Below are 18,333 nucleotides of genomic sequence, written 5' to 3'. Positions count from 1 at the left end.
GTTGAACTGAATTGTGAACTAAGATTTATTCATTTTATTTTACTTAACATTTGTTTACTGGGAAAGTCCGACTTGGAAGGAAGCCAATTTTCAGCAGAGGCCCAGGGAGAAATGCTGCAGATGCATGTCTTTGAAATGTGAGGAAACCCACACAAATGCAGGGAGGACATGCAGACTCCACACAGAAAGCACTCCAGCAAAGAATCAAACCGGAGAACTTATTGCTGTGAGGTGACAACGCTACCACTGCACCACTGTGCAGTCCGATATTCATATTATTATTCATAAGATATTCATAAAATGACATTCAAATGTTTTCTGCTTTATCACTCATATTATTCATATTATTTTTTCTGATGCTCACATAGCCTTTTTTCACTGATGAGAGAATCATGTTGCTTTGAAGTACACACAGACCCCAAAAAGAAAGGTTCCCTTTAGGTGTGATGTTTACTAGTTTATTTGTGGACATCCTCAGAGTCATCCTGTTCCATATATAATTTTAAAGTAGTCATGAATTGCTAAAGGGAATGTTTTTGAATTGTTTTCATTAATCAAAATAATTTCTCCATAACTTTCCCATTTTCAAATGTCTCGTTTCTTTCATTTAAACTGCATACATTTGATTGTAGCTATCTAGTACATTAATATAACATATACTTAATTTGTCAGCAAGTTTTTTTAATGCTAATATTTAAAGCACTTTCTTAAATATTCTAAAAATCCTCCCTGTATGGAGTAGTGCCAGTGCCCATTGTAGCTGTGGATGAGTTGTACTCAGTCCGATACACAATTTACAAGTAGGCATATGTACAACAGAAAATGCGAAAAAGATGGATAATACTGCCAAAAGTCACCAAAACCAAAAGCAAAATGCAGTATCCACGATAGACTGCTCCAACCAGCAAAATTTGAACAAATTAACCAAGTTTATTTCCAACGCACACAGAGACACTTGTGTAACATAAACGCCTTCACCATACATCTACTTGTACAACAGGCTTCTGAACAGAGAGCACTCTAAGAGTCTGCCTGTAAGTGGCTGAGCACACAGAACTGGTGCAGACATGCAGAGAGAGAATTTTTTGCCTTACAGTGCTTAGTCTCAAGTTCCTTTCCAGGTGGTGTGCCTCCTATTTCAGTTTCCATGCACCCCCTGTATCTGGTTCCATCCTACATTCCAAAAACATGTAGATAAGTGAATGGATGATGCTTTTATTGCCCTAGGTGTACTTGTCATGTGTACATGAGTGCCCATGTGTCCTGTTATGGACTAGTATCCCATCCAGGATTGTTTTTGGCCATACACCCAGTGTTTGCTATGATATGTATAACTCCATGTATCCCTGAACTGGTGAGCTTGTTGTCTGCACTGAAACACATACTTATGTTTAGTGTGCATGCATAATAGCATTATGAATATATGTATACTGACATATCCACCCTATGCTCATGCATATGTCATTCAAACTGTTAACATGCTGGAATTAAAATGCTATATATATTATACCACAGTCTGACATGCATACATAATAACCTTATATGACATGTGCAATTACTCCTACAAATAGTGCAATATGTATATGTTATTATTCACACTGGCAATATACTGCAAGTATGGTGCCACACAAATTACATCACACTCTGAAATGCATACATAATGTTCTTTCAGCTGCACTAGTAATTGTGCTGTTTCTTACAAGTCCCCCCAGCAAAAGTTTCATCCTGTGTCTTGGCCAACCTCCAATCAACCCACGGCTGTCTCGTTGCCCTGCACTGAGAGACCCTGCATTGGTGGAACACTAAAGTGCTTTCAGCTACACTAGTTCCCCTCAGCAAAAGTTTCATCCTGTATCTTGGCCAACCTCTAATCAACCCTAGGCTGTCTCATTGCCCTGCACTGTGAGATCCTGCGTCGATGGAAGACTAAAGTGCTTTCAGCTACACTAGTGTATGTTAGAGTTGTATTTAATCTGTCCTCTAAACTGAAGAATCTTTCCCCTTTCACTGTATGCGTGTACACTACTGGTCCCCCCCCCATTTTTCTCTTCCTATTGTACTCCTAGTTCAATTACTTAAAACTACTTTCTCTTGGAAAAAGTTTACCTATGTACTTGCAGCCCATACTTCAATTGTTTTTCCCTGTAGAAGTGGTGGCCCTTTTCACCACACTGTACTAGATTAGTAGCATAAGATTTGTAGTTATTAGGAAGATACTGCACTACACTAACATGGAATTGACTTAGCTTGGGTTTCCTGTTTTCTTTTTAGCAGCTGGCCTAGTCTAGTTTTTCTGACTCACAACCTTGTATTACTTTGTGTCTACTCCCCTCCCCCACCTTGAACCTGCACACCTCCCTCCCACTCCTGCTTAATTACAGAGGTATCAAAAAACCTGATGTAGAAAGGCACCATCTTTTGATTTAGCTTTTCTGCCTTGCTTCATAGGAATCCCCAGTAGTGTCCTTGCATGTAAGTACTACCTGGTACTGTTTTTGTTTGTGATTCTTATTGCTATTTTTGTAAAGTTCATTCTAAGGGGATCCTGCAGTGCTTCTGTAACCACTCTGACTCCCCAAGAACTAACTTTAAACGTGTATGTACCCTATTGTAAAATAAAAATATATCCTATACCCACCACTGTTGTATATTAACCCTGCGCACATTCACTAGCAGTCTACCATGGATTTTATCTCCGTTTACTCTCCTAGGTCTTTCCCCCTCCTCTGAGTGCTCATGGCTTACCATTGTGCTTACTCAGTTAGGCCACCAGGTGGCATTGTTCAACTACTACCTATCTTTTAATACAAGCCAAAAGTACTGTAACTGTTCTATTAATTTATCAGGCCTTAAACACTTGTCCTATATGGACAGACTCAAAAAACCTCCAGCTATTCTCTGCCTCATATCATCTACTTAGAGGCGATCACTGCTTGACTTACAAATCCATGTCTTACCCAGCTCTATTAGAAATGCTACATGTAAAGAAATCCCAATCCCTCTGCACCACATGCTCCAGAGACCTCACCCTCATTACCACAATCAACAGAACATGCTGGAGGGACAGGTTCATAACCCAGAGACAGCCCATGCTATGGAATAGACTTCCCATATATGTCAAGCAGAGCACCTCACTGTCCCTCTTCAAGAGAAACCTTGATGAGTGGATGGGAAATAGAAAATTCACCCCGGGGATCACTCCAGTGGCTCTACTCGACAGAGGCACTAGTAACTAAGGTTGGGTGGCATGATGCCAGGGTAATCCTATGGGCTAGGCTTGTAAAGGCTCCAGGGCCATTAGCTTAGTACACACTTATGAACCTATGAAACACCTCCCTGTTTTATCCCTATTAATACTTATTATATTCTACTAAACTGCTACTGCCCTGTTTTCAGCTCCTATCACCTGTCAACCCTCTGCATCCTTCTAATTTCACACATACAGTACCTTATGCCAGTGCTTCCTTACCTCTGAGCTAGTTCTCAGCTTCACTGATAACTTTTCGCTGGCTTTCTTCCTTCTCCTTGGCTCTACTCACTCCGTTCGCCTGTGGGCTCACTCTGCTCACCTATACTGCCCCCAATTCTCACCTTCCCCCATTGCTCCTACTTTTATTTCAAAAACTCCCCGCCCACTCAAGACAACCATCCAGTCAAAGCCCTCCTCTCTTTACCCCTCCTCCTTTCACCCACAGTCAACCATCCAAGTCAAAGCCTTCCCCTCTTTACCCATCCTCCTTTCACTCACAGTCAACCATCCAGTCAAAGCCTTCCCCTCTTTACCCCTCCTCCTTTCATCCACAGTCAACCATTCAGTCAAAGCCTTCCCCATCTTTACCCCTCCTCCTTTCACCCGCAGTAATTAAATACATCACAAATTAAATACATCACTCTTTCACTACCCCCTCTCACCCGACAGCTCTTCTCTATAACTACAAACCCTCCCATATTAAACTACCTTTTTGTAACCATACTTTCCTTACTGTTCCTAACACTCTGAATCCCCATCTCCCTCCTACGGGTCTATATTGAAAGCTCAAAAGCCCTAATAACCGAATACAAAAACACCGACACATATTCCACGAACCGCAAATACACCGGATGCCCTAAACCATGAAATTCAAAAGTTCGAACCGTCATACTTGTCCCACCCCACCACCCGCTACAGACTACCTGCCCAAACTAAATAAACACATACATACATACACTAGCCAAACCCTACTTCTAACCCTACACTACATCTTGCATATACCACTATCTATGCACTTACCTTAACCCGCACCCTAACCCTAAGGTCCGTAACTATCACACACTTATCTTACAGAGCTATACCGCGGAAGGGCCATCCATGATGATTCGATGTTTCAGGTTTCGCACTTCAGGACGATTGATGTTTATGCGGTTCGATGGAGATGTGTCGGCATTTACGTATTCGGGTAAGTGCGTCTTCGAGGATATAATAGGGAACCCCTCCTACTACTCTTAACAACTTTATACCATGCCAGCTCCTATACCTCCAATCAGCTTCCACTCTCTACTCCTTACCATACTCCCACACAAAACCACTGCCTCCCTCACACAAATAATCATTTCTTTTCCATCTCCTCCTCTCTGTTTCAGCTCAACCCTCTGCACCTTTTTAATCCTAAAATTATTTCCACTACTTCTAAGACACTTACTCTTAAACAAATACTAGACCATCCAGAATACCCTAAATCCAAACCAAAACACACTAAAATAACTTCCTTCAATAACCTCGTCTTAGCTGGAGACATTCACCCCTCAGACCTAACCCACCCACAAATAATTATCCTCCCCTTCCTCTAACCTTTCATCCCCCTACAATACTCTTAAAATTTTCACACTCAATGCCAGAGTCTCAACAACAAAGCACATCAGTTTCATGCATGGCTAAGTCATAACCAACCTGACATTGTAGCCATCTCTGAAACTTGGCTCAAACCCGAAATCTCTGACTCTGAAATCCTACCCTCTGGATTTCACACTCTTAGATGTGACCTCCCAAAGAAAAAAGGTGGAGGTGTTGCATTAATCTATTCCAATCTACTTACATTAATTCCCCTACCAAACCCCATTCCTAAATTTGCCAATGCAGAACTAACAGTCGGTCTATTAAAAATGAGTAATCACAAAAGCCTCTGTATCATCACCCTTTATGTCCCACCCGGAAATAACATCTCAACCCTTAAAGACGTACTCCAATGAGCCTCAGATGAAATTAACCTTGAAACTTACATACTAGGCAATGTAAACATAGACTGGAATAAAATCAACAGTCAAATACCCTCCCTGTCCATTAACCTCTTTAACTTTACTCAAGTAACCTACTCCATCACCATACCCAATAAAACAAATCCCCCAGGATCCACTCTTGACTGGATCTTAGTCACCCATCCAAATAAAATTACCAACTCTGGCACCATCCCTGACTCTATTAGTGACCACCTCCCAGCTTTCATTTACTGTGCAACCACCTCCCATCCACACCCACATCAATATATTCACACCCGCAAACTTAATAAATTTGACCCCAAAATCTTCTCTAACTATCTCAAACAAATAAATTGGAACATTCTAAAAACCCTTCCACTCGATAAAGCCATAGACCACTTTAATTCTACTTTCCTAAATGCTCTAAATTCCCCAGCTCCACTAAGAAAAAAAAATAAAAAACTATACCTGCCCCTTGGCTAACCAAAGAAACAAAATAAATTATGCATCAAAAAGACAAATCCTGGAATCTTTACCAAAAAAATAAATTTCCAGAAACCCTTCTCCAATATGCACAGCTCCGTAACTTTGCAAAAAAAAAATCTTCAAAGACAAAAAATCCTACTACACTAAGCTCCAGTCCAACCATCCCCAAAACCATAGGCTTTTTGGAACTCCATAAACTCACTCCTCAACCCAGGCTGCAAAAATAACCCCTGTCTGGACCCAAGTAAATCTGACCTCAAATTAGCCTCATTATTCAACTCTTTCTTTATAGAGTTAGTATTTGACCTAACAAAAACTTTTCCCAACAATGATCCATCTCTCCTACATTCCACCTCATCTAAGTCCCCAAATAATTTCCCCCCTATGTTTGAGCTTAAACCTGTCTCCACTAACTACATAAAAAAACTTCTATCCAAACTTAAACCCTGCTCCAATGCACCTGACAACATCCCCTCTTCCTTTCTCAAGTCTGCTGCCGATGTTATAGCTCTCCCAATTAGTATCCTAATTAATAGATCCATAAAGGAATTCTATGTCCCTAAACTCTGGTGTTCTACCTTTATTCTTCCTCTCCACAAGGGAGGCAAAAACACTAACATTTCAAACTTCTGCCCTATAGCTCTTCTCTCTCCAATCTCCAAAATCCTAGAAAAATGCATCCCTCTCCAACTTATGCCTTTTCTGACTAAACAGCAACTTCTTATCCCTACCCAACATGGTTTCTGACCAGTACATAGCACCATAACAGCTCTACTCTCATTCTTAGAAACTGTCACTCAAGCCCGAGATTCTGGGAACTTGGTATCCACAGTGCTCCTAGATCTCTCTAAAGCATTCGATACTGTTTCCCATAAGCACCTTCTAAGTCACCTCTCAAACCTAAATCTCTCCCAAAACTCTCTTTCCTGATTCTCAAGCTATCTGTCAGATAGATCTCAGGCTGTGAAATGGAAAAAGGCACCTCACCTTTCTTAGCCACCCCTACCAGAGTACCACAGGTGTACATCCTCGGACCAATGCTGTTTAATATCTTTATCAATAACTTTCACTCTCCTATTCCTAATGCCAAAGTCATCCAATATGCAGATGACTCTACACTTGTCTGCTCTGCCTCTAACCTCCCAGAACTCCTTTCTAAAACTCAGACTGCCTTCTCAGCTACTGAGATCTGGATGCTCCAAAAATCACCTTTCTCTCAATGCTAACAAATTTAAGTACTACTATTCACACCCTCACAATCTTTCTTTTTTGATAAAAATTCTTTCCAAGTCCTTAGCCAAAGCAACTCTCTGATCGAAGTTGTTTCCTTTGCCAAACTACTAGGTGTAACTATAGACGAACACCTCAAGTTCAACATCCATACTCAGCAAAATATAAAGAAAACCCACGAAAAACTAGGTATGCTATACAGGAACAATTACTTCCTCTCTACTTATACCAGGCATACTCTGGCCTCCTCTTACCTCCTTCCCTCCCTTCTGTATGGTGCCCCGCCACTAACTAACCTAGCCTCTTCCATCACTTCCAAACTTGAAAGCTGTTATAACAAAATTTCTAAATTTGCTACCAAAGTCAAACACTCCACTCATCACTGTGTTACCCCTCAATCCCTCAACTGGTTAGAATTCACAAATGACCTGGACTTACTCCAGCTCACTACAGCACATAGACTAATATTTAATCCAACTAAATGCCCCCCTCTAACATCCTTCCCCCATATACCCCAAATAGAACTCTCAGATCTGAACACCAAAACGTAATTACTGTCCACAAACCTAAACGTCCTGCTGGACAACTTCTTCTTAGATAAGAAATGGAACTCTCTCCCTTCCACACTAAAGGACAATGTCAAACACAAACAACTTCAAAACTCAGCTTTACATCTACCTCTCCTCCAAATGGAAACATAATTGCATTCTCCCTATCTAGAACTCCTTAACAAAAGCCCCTGGGAGGGTATCTCCCTGAGTTCCTAAGCACCTTATAGCTGACTATAAGCTTCTATAGCTAATTCCCATACAATCTCTCACACTGTAATTATTATAAATAGCTTTGGACTTTTGACTTTAACTGTGTGATTTTGTTAAAATGTATCTGCATAATATTTTTCCACTATGGGCAATATTGCTCACGCTTTGTATGATTTGATATGTATTTGTACTTGTACTTTTATTTTTATTGGACTGCTATCTTTACTGTAATCTGTTTCATGGAGCTTTTCCCTCTGGGCCTCCACTGAAAACGGGCTCTCTGGGCCCAATGGACTTCTCCGGTAATCAAACTGGAAATAAATAAATAATAAATTATACACCTTTGTATGATAGATATATGCACCAGATATCAGAGTAACTCCACTGTGACCATACAACATACCTATGGGAGTGTGATGAACGTGTTGCATATATACAATCTAACCAGCAATACCTCTGACTTTCAGTCTTGCATGCAGGTAGCATCTGGTTGTTCACGGTGCTGATATCCATGATGTCTAGGGCCTGTCTACAGTATGCCATATATACAGTGAATGTCTGCATATGCAACTTAAGAGCAATATGAATTCAGCTATTCCTACATATTCATTGTAGTCATAACCCTTAGCTACCTCTTTACTAACATACCCCACCATATAGGCATCCAGGCTACTCACAAACAAAACTGGGTTGGGTTCCATTAGGCTTATAAAGACCCAGATGGTCATTAGCCTATAAATCCATGACTCTGTAAGATTGCATCTAAAGTAAGGCATAGCACTACACCATGCAACATAACACTCTAAAACAACACATCTGTTAATATGACAATGCAAATCATTGACTTTAACAAAAGTTAAAAATAATTCAGGAGGAGCAAGCCTCCCTGTACGACCCATATTGGGCTATATCGATCACAGTCCCACATCTCTAAATAAACTAATTTTAAAATAATATGACCAAGAAGAAACTACCTTATCCTCACAACTCTCCAGTCTTATTCATTTAAACAGCATCATTTTCACTGAAAATGGGATTTAAAATAAAAACAACTATTCTGATTATAATTAAAGTCTATTAAAAATAACTGACTAGTCCTATATCAAGTAAACTTAATACTGTCATAGCTAGGCATGCACATATGGCCAGTTTTGATTAGGAGATGTAGTGATCTTGCTGACAGAAACATTCTACACAGCTTTCCATGATAACACACCACTCAGTTATGCTTTTACCACAATATGCATTATACTGTGGTGCACCTTTAAAGTAGGTGCTCCCAAAATTAATTGTTCAATACACCTTCCCAAATATTTTGCACACAGCATGCACCTGTACCTAGCACATCACCTGTGACAATAATGTGTAACATGGTGGATTAGTTTATAATGACAAAAGCACAGACAGGGCACATATCAATGTTAGGCCGGGGGCAACAAAGTTCAGCTAGATGTGTAACCATGGATGTCCAACAAATCGTTGAAAATGAAATCCATCAAAAGGCAACTGATAAAGCACAACTTACTAAGCAGCAAACAAAACAACAAAACATTTTTTTTCTGCAAGGGAGAAGCTCCCCCTCCACCCCACACCCCTTATAATTATATATCCCAACTCCAGTATCTTACTGCAGTGGGGGAAGGGTAAATTCCCCAATCGCAAGTGTACTGTGATCTTGCACAAAACAACTGACAGCATGTTTGATCAGCTGATTTTTGACCAGCTGAACTGGTGGTTTTCTGGATTTGACAAGATGCCATCTGACAACTTGCTGGTAACCTGTAACCCTAATGGATTCACTGTCCCATGCTGTTTGCTATCACAAGTGACATCCCTGTTTGTAATAAGGAACACTTATGCAAAACAGTATATGTAGGTCCATAACTGTCTACCACTAGAGACACCACCACTGCAATACTCTCTGCAAAGTAAATTGGCTATTCATTCCACAAAAAAATCACCCTCCTTCTTAGCTCCATGACATTTAAACTTATCAGTATGAAGTCGTACTCTCACTTCACTGCCAGACAGTCAGATAATCAACATACAGCTTCTGATCCCTCTCCACCTAAGTTCTCAATCTATTTTCCCCATACACCAGACTAAAGCAAAGGAAGCACTGTTATAGGTTCATAGGTAGGTATGTACTAGGCTTATGACCACTAAGGCCTTTTTAAACCTAGCCATGCATCCTAAATCTATGACAAGTTTAGATACTCTTGGTAAGTGTAAACAGAGCCTCAGAGATGAAGCATTTACAGGCTACCTGTGTCCATTAGAGACAGAGGTACCAAACTATGGATGAATTTCCTGTTCCCCATCCAACTATGTTAGGGAGGAACCCTACATTACATGGATGGGGAGCCTGTTCCAAAAAAGGGGTACATACCTGTCTCTTCAGCAGGTCATATTTATATCACAGATAAGGTTTAAGTCTTTAGAATGGGTTATTCCATTGCTGTTTGCTCTGTGGACATCAAGGAGGACCATCATTGTGGGGTTCGACAATTCCTTGTATGCCAGGCATAAATCTACCCCTCAAAAGCCTATAGGAGGCAGAATACAGAGCTAGGTCTTTGAAGTGCTCTGCAGAGGACATGATACTTATTCCCTGTAATCACTTAGTAAGGAGCCTCTGTGCACATTCCTGTTGTTGGATGTGCCTGGGCAGATACATACCGAAGGGGGCACCATGCTCAATGATAGGTCTGAGGAATACCAAATACAGTGGAACAATGACCTCATTGGACCTACATGCCATACCTTTGTTTATATGCTGCACAACATAGAATGATCTCCTCACCACCATAGACACAAGATGGTCAAAGGCTAGATTACTGTCTACATGTGTCCCCACGTTCCTGATTACTGGGTTGACTCTTAGTGGTATGTTGTCAATATAATAGTTAACAGGAATGGATGACTTCCCAAAGGATACTATTATGCATTTCTTGGCATTTAGTTTTAGTGTCAGCTGTTCTTGGAGAGCATTAGTAATGGCAGGGCATTCTATGACTGCTCCAAATTTGCAATCATCTGCAAATCTGGTCAGCCCGAGGCCCTTGATATTGATCCTGACTTCAAAGAACTAGCTGCCAAAAAGGGGCAGTCCCAAGACAAATCCCTGAGGGTCTCTGCTGATGACTGGCCTCTTTGTACAGGTGGACTCCCCATTTCTAACCTCCTGAGTCCTGTCTGTAAGCCAGATGGATATCTACCTGGTGGCATAAAGGCTGTATTCTCAACAATGCCCAACTTGGGTATTCTGTCAAATGCTTTCGCCAGGTCAAGAGAACTCTTTAATGCTTTTCATATGTAGCAACTGCAACGAGAGCCATATAAGCTAAGATAACAATATTTTCTTGATTTACTACACTTGTACTTGGTTTATACAGCAGTCATTACTGTTTTTGACCATTTTTAAAGCATTTATGTAATTTTGTGCCAAAACAGTCATTTCTCTGTTCATAGGGTGGTACTAGGCTATTGGCCCTAGGGCCTATATAAACCTAGCCAAGAAGGTAGCCTGGCTTTCGCCACCCAAGAAAGTTATTTTCCTCTGCCACTGTTGAGCAGAGTCACAGAAGTGATCCCCGGGGTGAATTTCCTATTTCCCATCCAATCATCACGATTTTTCTTGAAGAGTGCTAATGAGGAGCTTTGTTTGATATAGATAGGTAGTTTGTTCCAGAGTATGGGAAATCTCTGGGACAGGAATCTATCCCTCCAGCATGTTCTGTTTATTGTGGTGACAAGGTTTAGGTCCCTAGAGCGTGTAGCTCGGAGGGATTGGGATTTCTTTAAGTGGAGCATGTCCAACAGCTCTGGGTTTGACATAGCTTTGTATGTTAGGCAGAGATCGCCTCTGAGTAGGCGATATGCGACAGAGTAAAGCTGGAGATATTTGAGACCTTCTGCATAAGGCATCTGTTTGAGGCTGGTAATCCTCTTTGTGAGGTATTTCTGCGGTCTTTCCAGTTGTTGTAGATGTCTTGTGAGGTACATACCAAAAGGGGCGTTGTACTCTATAATGGGTCTAATGAGTGACGAGTAGAGGGGAACAATTACCTCTTTTTTCCTGGATGAGAAACCTTTTGTGATGAGGTGTGCAATGTAGAAGGATTTCCTGACTACTGTGGCGATGTGATTATCAAAGGAAAGACTACTGTCCACCTATGTCTCAAGGTCTCTTATCACACTTTCGGTGTTAAGTTTACTACCGCCTATGTAGTAGTTCATGGGTACAGAGTTTTTACCAAAGGGGATGACAATGCACATTTTGGCATTGAGCTTGAGGCCATGGCTTTGACACCAGGCATCTGTCTCAGTGAGGCCCTTTTGTAGGATGTCCACATTGTTAGGAGTTTCGATTATTGCTCCTAGTTTGCAGTCATCTGCAAAATTCATTAGCCAAAGACCTTCTGTGTTAGCCTGTACTTCAGAGAAGTAGATACCAAACAGGAGAAGACCCAGGACTGAACCCTGTGGTACTCCACTTGTCACTGGTCTAAAGTCAGATTTGATGTCTGCTACTTTCACAGTGTGGGTTCTGTCAATGAGCCAGTTGGCAACCCATCTTGTGACATAGGGATTTATACCTAGTTTAGTGAGTTTATCTATAATTCCAGAGTGGGGGATGGTGTTGAAAGCCTTGGCAAGATCTAGATAGGCTGTGTGAAACACCTTACCCTTGTCTACAGCTTTGGTGACTGCTTCAAAGAAGTCTATCAGGTTTAGGAGACATGATCTGCCTTTTACAAACCCAAACTGGGTGGGGTCCAGAGTTTGGAGATTATCGATGTCTTTGTTTATAAGTTCCATGATGATTCATTCCATGGCCTTGCAGATCAGGCTAATGGGGCAGTAGTTCCTGGGGTCCGTGGTGGCTCCCCCTTTGTGGAGTGGGATAACCGTCGCTGTGCACCATTCAATGGGCACAAAGCCTGAGGTGAGGCTATGACTGAACATGGTACTTAGGTGGGGTGCCAGTTCGCTCTGTAGTTTGTGTAGAACGCAGCCTGGGATGTTATCAAGTCCCATGGATGCTGTGTTCTTGGCTTTGGAAAGTTTGGTTTTTACCTGTGCAGCCATGATTACAGGAACTTTACATTCTCCCGGTATAGAGATGGGCCCTTTAGGGGGTGAGAGGGGGGTAAAGTTAACACTGAACCTATCTGCCAGGATGTTGGCAATATCAGTTGGTTCTGTATATTTAGTGCCATTGTGCTGTAACTCAGAGCAGATCTGAGTATTGTCATTGAGATTCTTGAGATAGCTATAGAATGCTTTGTGGTTGTCTTTAGAATCAGTGGCAATTTTGTTTTCGTAACTATCTTTGGAGGATTTTATGAGGGATCTCAGCTTCTTATTGAGGCTGACCAGGGAGTTCCTCCAATCATGGGATTTTTACTCTTTTTTTGCAACAGTTTCTTTCTTCTGTTGCAGAGTTTGTTTATGGCAGAGGACCACCAGATTGGCTTAATTTTTTTGAGGATATCATCTTAGTTCTCTTAGGGATAGCACGATCCATGCACTCGTGTAAGTGCTTATAAAGTGCAATTGTGTAGGATTCAGCAGTCATACCTCTATTGTCCGTCTGCATGGGTGTCGTGAAGTTTGCCACTTCTGTCTTAAGAAACGTGAAGTTGGCTTTGGAGAAATTTTTTACGGTAGTTTCCCTAATGGGGGGGGGTGTCTAGGGTGATTAGCTTGTGGTTGGATCTGACCAATAAGGAATTGACCTTTGGTGTGGAACACCGGTTACCCATGTTGGTAATGACCAGGTCTAGGATATTGCTGCCACTGGTGTGGGTGTGGATAAGTTGATCCAAGGCATTGGAATTTATGAATTCCAGAAAACATTGAGCAAAAGAGTTGGAACATGAGTAGTTTTCCCAGTTAATGGTGGGGTAGTTGAAATCGCCCATTATTAGTGTGTTGGGTTGTACCCCAATATTTTCCAGTGTATCTAGAAATGAGGAGTGGGAATCCTGGGGCATGGTGGGGGACCTGTAGCAAGCTACAATTTGGATTGCTGTCTTGCTCAGAGTTAGTTGCACTTGGATAATCTCGGATGCATTATGCTGAGCAACTAGCCTGGAGGTGTGGGTATCCTTAATAAATATGGACACCCCTCCGCCTTTAGTGTTTCAGTCCAGGTTTTGTGGCCGAAAGGTGTGGTATGAATTATAGCCTGGTAATGCAAGGGTTCTCTCTGGAGCCTTGAACCAGGTCTCTGACACTGCACAGATGTCGATGTTCTCCATTTTAAGGAGTGCCTCGAGTGAGTGCATTTTGAGGTTTAGACCTTTAGCATTAAGTAGCATTACCCTCAGATTTTGCTTGCCTGTACCTGTTACGGTGGTAAATTTGTCATTTGAACCTTGCCTAAAAAAGGCACTATAGGTGTGGCAAGAGCATTAGCCAGTATCCGGAATCCCAAGGGTGATGGGTGCAGGCCATCTCTGGCAAAGCATCGTGGTTTGTCGATCATGTCATCCCAGGCAGACAGATACTGGATCCCCTTAGAATGACACCAGAAGCTTAGCCAATTGTTGAAGTCAATCATTTTGTCCTTGTACTGTGGTATCATTCTGGGTGATGGCAGGATGCTACTCAGGGGCTAGGGTCATACCTGCCTGGGCTACAAGATCGTAGAGCTCCTCTACGTCTCTTTTCATGTAGTCCAGGGAGGTACATCTTAGGTCATTCACACCAACATGGACAATGACAGAGTCATATTTGTACTTGTAGAGTGACCTGAGTGCGTGCGTTATGTGATGTATCCTGGCAGCTGACAGTAACTTTTTCCTTGTTTAGCTTGGTGAGTGGAACATCAGTTTGCCTGACTATAGAGTCACCTATGACCACAGTGCTGGGTACATTGTTATGCCTTATGGACTGTGGTTGAGTGGCACACTGATTTTGTGGGTTATGTGTCATTTGGGTTGTGTTGGGGGTGGAGGATGCGTGTGTTTCTGCTTTGGAGGGCTCTGCTGCTTGGACAGATTTTTATTGAGAGCCTCCGTGAATATAGGTGTGTGTTTTTTGTTTCTATGTGTGTGTTTTGGTGGTGTAGGTTTTGAAGGACTATGTGATGAGTGTGTTGTGGTGCAAGTGTTTACCTTCTCCTCTTGACTATCTAGTCCAGTCTTGGGTGACAAGAGCTTTGCTTCCAGTTTGGCTATATAAGTGAATCTCTCACAGGTTGTAGTGTTGGGTGGTAGGAGGAGAGGGTTGTCTGTGTACATGAGGCAATTGCTGCATTGCCCCAAAATGCCCAGATTCATCAGGTAGACAGGAGAAAACACCCAGAGCTGACCCTTAGACATGCCTGGATAGGTGCTTATTTATTTAGTAGTAAAAACTGTTTTCCTCTAGATAAGTGAGGAAAGTTAAGTGCTGTAGTAATTAGTAGCTTATTTAGTGCTTACAACAAGTTCTGAACAAGTGCTGAGTTCAAAGAAACAGATTTGAGTGCTAAAACTAAAAAACTGACTAGTTCTAAGGGAAAATTTGAAGAGCAGATTTTATGGCACTGGGAATAGTTTAACCCTAACTAAGCGGTAATGCATAAAGTGTATTTTTTTTAATAACAGTAGCAAATGAGCAAACTGATTTAAACCAATTAACCAATAAGAGCTAAAAACTGAGCCCTGTTCCAGCAGTCTTCGATCAGACAAGGTCTAACTGCACACTCCTGCCACTAGGGTGCAGGGGAACCTTCTCCAAAAAATGATGCCCGGGATTAGTGCTGAAGTTATACAAACAAAGCTCGATTCAGCAGGTCTGAATCTAGTCTATGCTACAGCAAACAAGGCGTACCAATTTCAGAAAGAAACAGTTCAAATAATCAGGCACAATAAGCCTCTAACCAGAAACTCTCAGCTCAGAAGGGCAGAATCTACCCTTTCCTCCCACAAGAGTGCAGACCACACCTTCTTAATGTAAAATAACTGGCCCAAAGCCCAAGTGCTTAAACCAGAACTGATACACTTTTAGAATAACAGACACTAAGCCTTCAATCTGCAACTCCCAACTTAGAAGGATGTAAGCTACCTATCCTGCCACAACAGTGCAGACCACAAACCTTCTTAATGTAAAACAACTGGTCTGAGGCCCAAGTGCATAAACCAAAAGCTTAGAATAACAGTTACAATTTAATCAGGCTACTAACAAGCAGTAATAAATGCAACAGAATAAATGCAATTAAGTACTTTTAAGAACAGGCAGCAAAAGCAAAATAAAGTAGGAAGAAACACAGATACAGTAAACACAGATGAATAAAGTGCATTTTTTCTATACAACAATAGAAAACGAGCAAACTGATTTAAACAAGTTACCCAGTTAACCAGTAAAAAGCTCAAAATGGAGCCCTGTTCCAGCAATCTTTAATCAGACAAATTCTAACTGTACACTCCTGCCACTAGGGTGCAGGGGAACCTTCTCCAAAAAAGATGGCCTGGATCAGTGCTCAAGTTATACAAACAAAGCTAGATTCAGCAGGCCTGAATCTAGTCTATGCTACAGCACACAAGGTGCACCAATTTCAGAAGAAACAGTTCAAATAAGCAGGCACAATAAGCCTTTAACCAGAAATTCCCAGCTCAGAAGGGCATAATCTAGCCTCTCCTCCCACAAGAGTGCTGACCACAAACCTTCTTAATGTAAAATAACTGGCCTGAAGCCCAAGTGCTTAAACCAGAACCAATACACTTTTAGAATAACAGACACTGAGCCCTCAATCAACAATTCCCAACTTAGAAGGATGTAAGCTACCTGTCCTGCCACAATAGTGCAGACCACAAACCTTCTTAATGTAAAACAACTGGTCTGAAGCCCAAGTGCTTGAACCAAAAAGGTTAGAATAACAGTTACAGTTTAATCAGGCTACTACCAAGCAGTAATAAATGCAGCAGAATAAGTACAATTGAGTACTTTCAAGAAGAGGCAAAAGCAGAAAATGTAATAAAGTAGGAAGAAACACAAATACAGTAAGAGCAGATAAAGTGCATTTTTTTTCTCTGTATTAGGTAGAATGAGCTAATGTCAATAGACTGGGAGGAGTGTTACAAATCAAATATACAGCAGGGGTTGGCAATTGCAAAGCCACCAAGTATAAGAAAAAGATACCAATAGGGAGGGAGGGTGAGGAACACACAAACATTGTTAGACCACTATTTAACACAGCAGGAATAAGGGTGGGAGAAAAAAACAGCAATTTCAGCATAGATCAGAAGCCAGCAAATATATATATCTAAATCAATCAAGTAAAAAAATTAGGCTAATGTAGAACTTTGAAAAGAAATGCCAAAAAATATACTTATCACTTTATATTTAGAATTGTTTCAGTAGCACTTTCGGTCAGAACACATGGAGTTTCAAGCAATGAAAGCCTTGTTGATTTTTCTAGTTTTGTTTGCCTCCAAATTGCCTTCCAGAAGGGTGAACTAGCCAGGGATTTAGTTTTTTAGTAGTAGTTTGTTTAAACTGCACTTGAGAGCTGCTGTTGCTATATTTTTACAGTAAGAAATTATAAGATCATCGATCTTGTGGCAAAAGGTGTTTACTTGGTCTCTCTGCTCCAATTTGGAAATCACTCTGGGCAGCTCAAAGTCTGGTTGTTTATTGGCTAGGAGCACATATAAATCAATTTTTTAAGCTTTTTTTCTGCTATAAATCAGGCATGTTTGGAAGCAGCTTGCCACTGTGCAACAGAGTTTAGCAGTACCCTATATAGTAGGAAATGCCTAAATTGTTAAGTTTCCCTGTAAAATTAGGATTTGGTATGAAACCTGTTAAACAGTGTGGTATTGTGCAAAATTAAGCTTAGAGCAGCTAGCACTATGTACATACCTCTCGATTTTACAGATTTTCACAGAATACCCAGATTTTGCCTCATATTTTTGGTCCATTTTTCATAAAATTGTGGTTTTCTTGCAAACTAGTGGCAAATCGATAAACAATGAAGTTAGAAAATAATGACAGATATTTGAGTTTTAGACTTCATACCCTTCAAAAATTCATGTTAATGCACAACCTTTTATTTTATCAACTTTCTGAGTTTTTAAGAGCAACATTTAAAAATGTTCCCTATTTTGGGGCCTTTGTCCCACTTTTATTCATGACTTTGTCCAGATTTCTTGCTCTAAGAGGTTGAGAGGTATGACTATGTAACATCTTGCTCATAACCCCAGAAACTAATTTGTGTTTTGAATAGCACTACCATATCCTGGCACTATAAAACATCTTACCTTTAACTCAAGAAACTAACTTAACAGATCCTTGTTAATACCCAATCCTTAATCCTAAACAGCCCACACTATTACAGGACAGGAACAGATGGATATGCAATTTCCAAATGTCTCTATTGCCAGTTTAGTAGATTTGGGCATCCTAAGGCAATGTAGTTCTTGTCTCTTGTTCTCAGACAACCAGTTCAAAATAACACAGAATGTGAAAGATGTAAATACACAACTTCCTTGGAGGCAAAAATTTTGCAAATAAATAACCGCACTACATCTCTCACCCACACCGTTCACCACACACAGATTGTCTTATACTGAGACACTTAAAAGATAACTTCTCAAATCTCAAAGACCTCCAAAGCCACCAAACACTGCTC

General features: G+C 41.0%; 1 pseudogene; it reads right to left on the bottom strand.

The window, feature by feature from the left end:
* Positions 1-9,413: 9,413 nt before the first annotated feature.
* The window catches only part of LOC122791354, a 32,679-nt pseudogene continuing 23,759 nt past the window's right edge, over positions 9,414-18,333 (bottom strand).

The sequence above is a fragment of the Protopterus annectens genome, chromosome 1.part0 (genome assembly GCF_019279795.1).
Source record: "Protopterus annectens isolate FY-2018-M chromosome 1.part0, PAN1.0, whole genome shotgun sequence".
NCBI classification, from domain to species: Eukaryota; Metazoa; Chordata; order Ceratodontiformes; family Protopteridae; genus Protopterus; species Protopterus annectens.
This window is presented reverse-complemented; position numbering and strand designations above follow the sequence as displayed.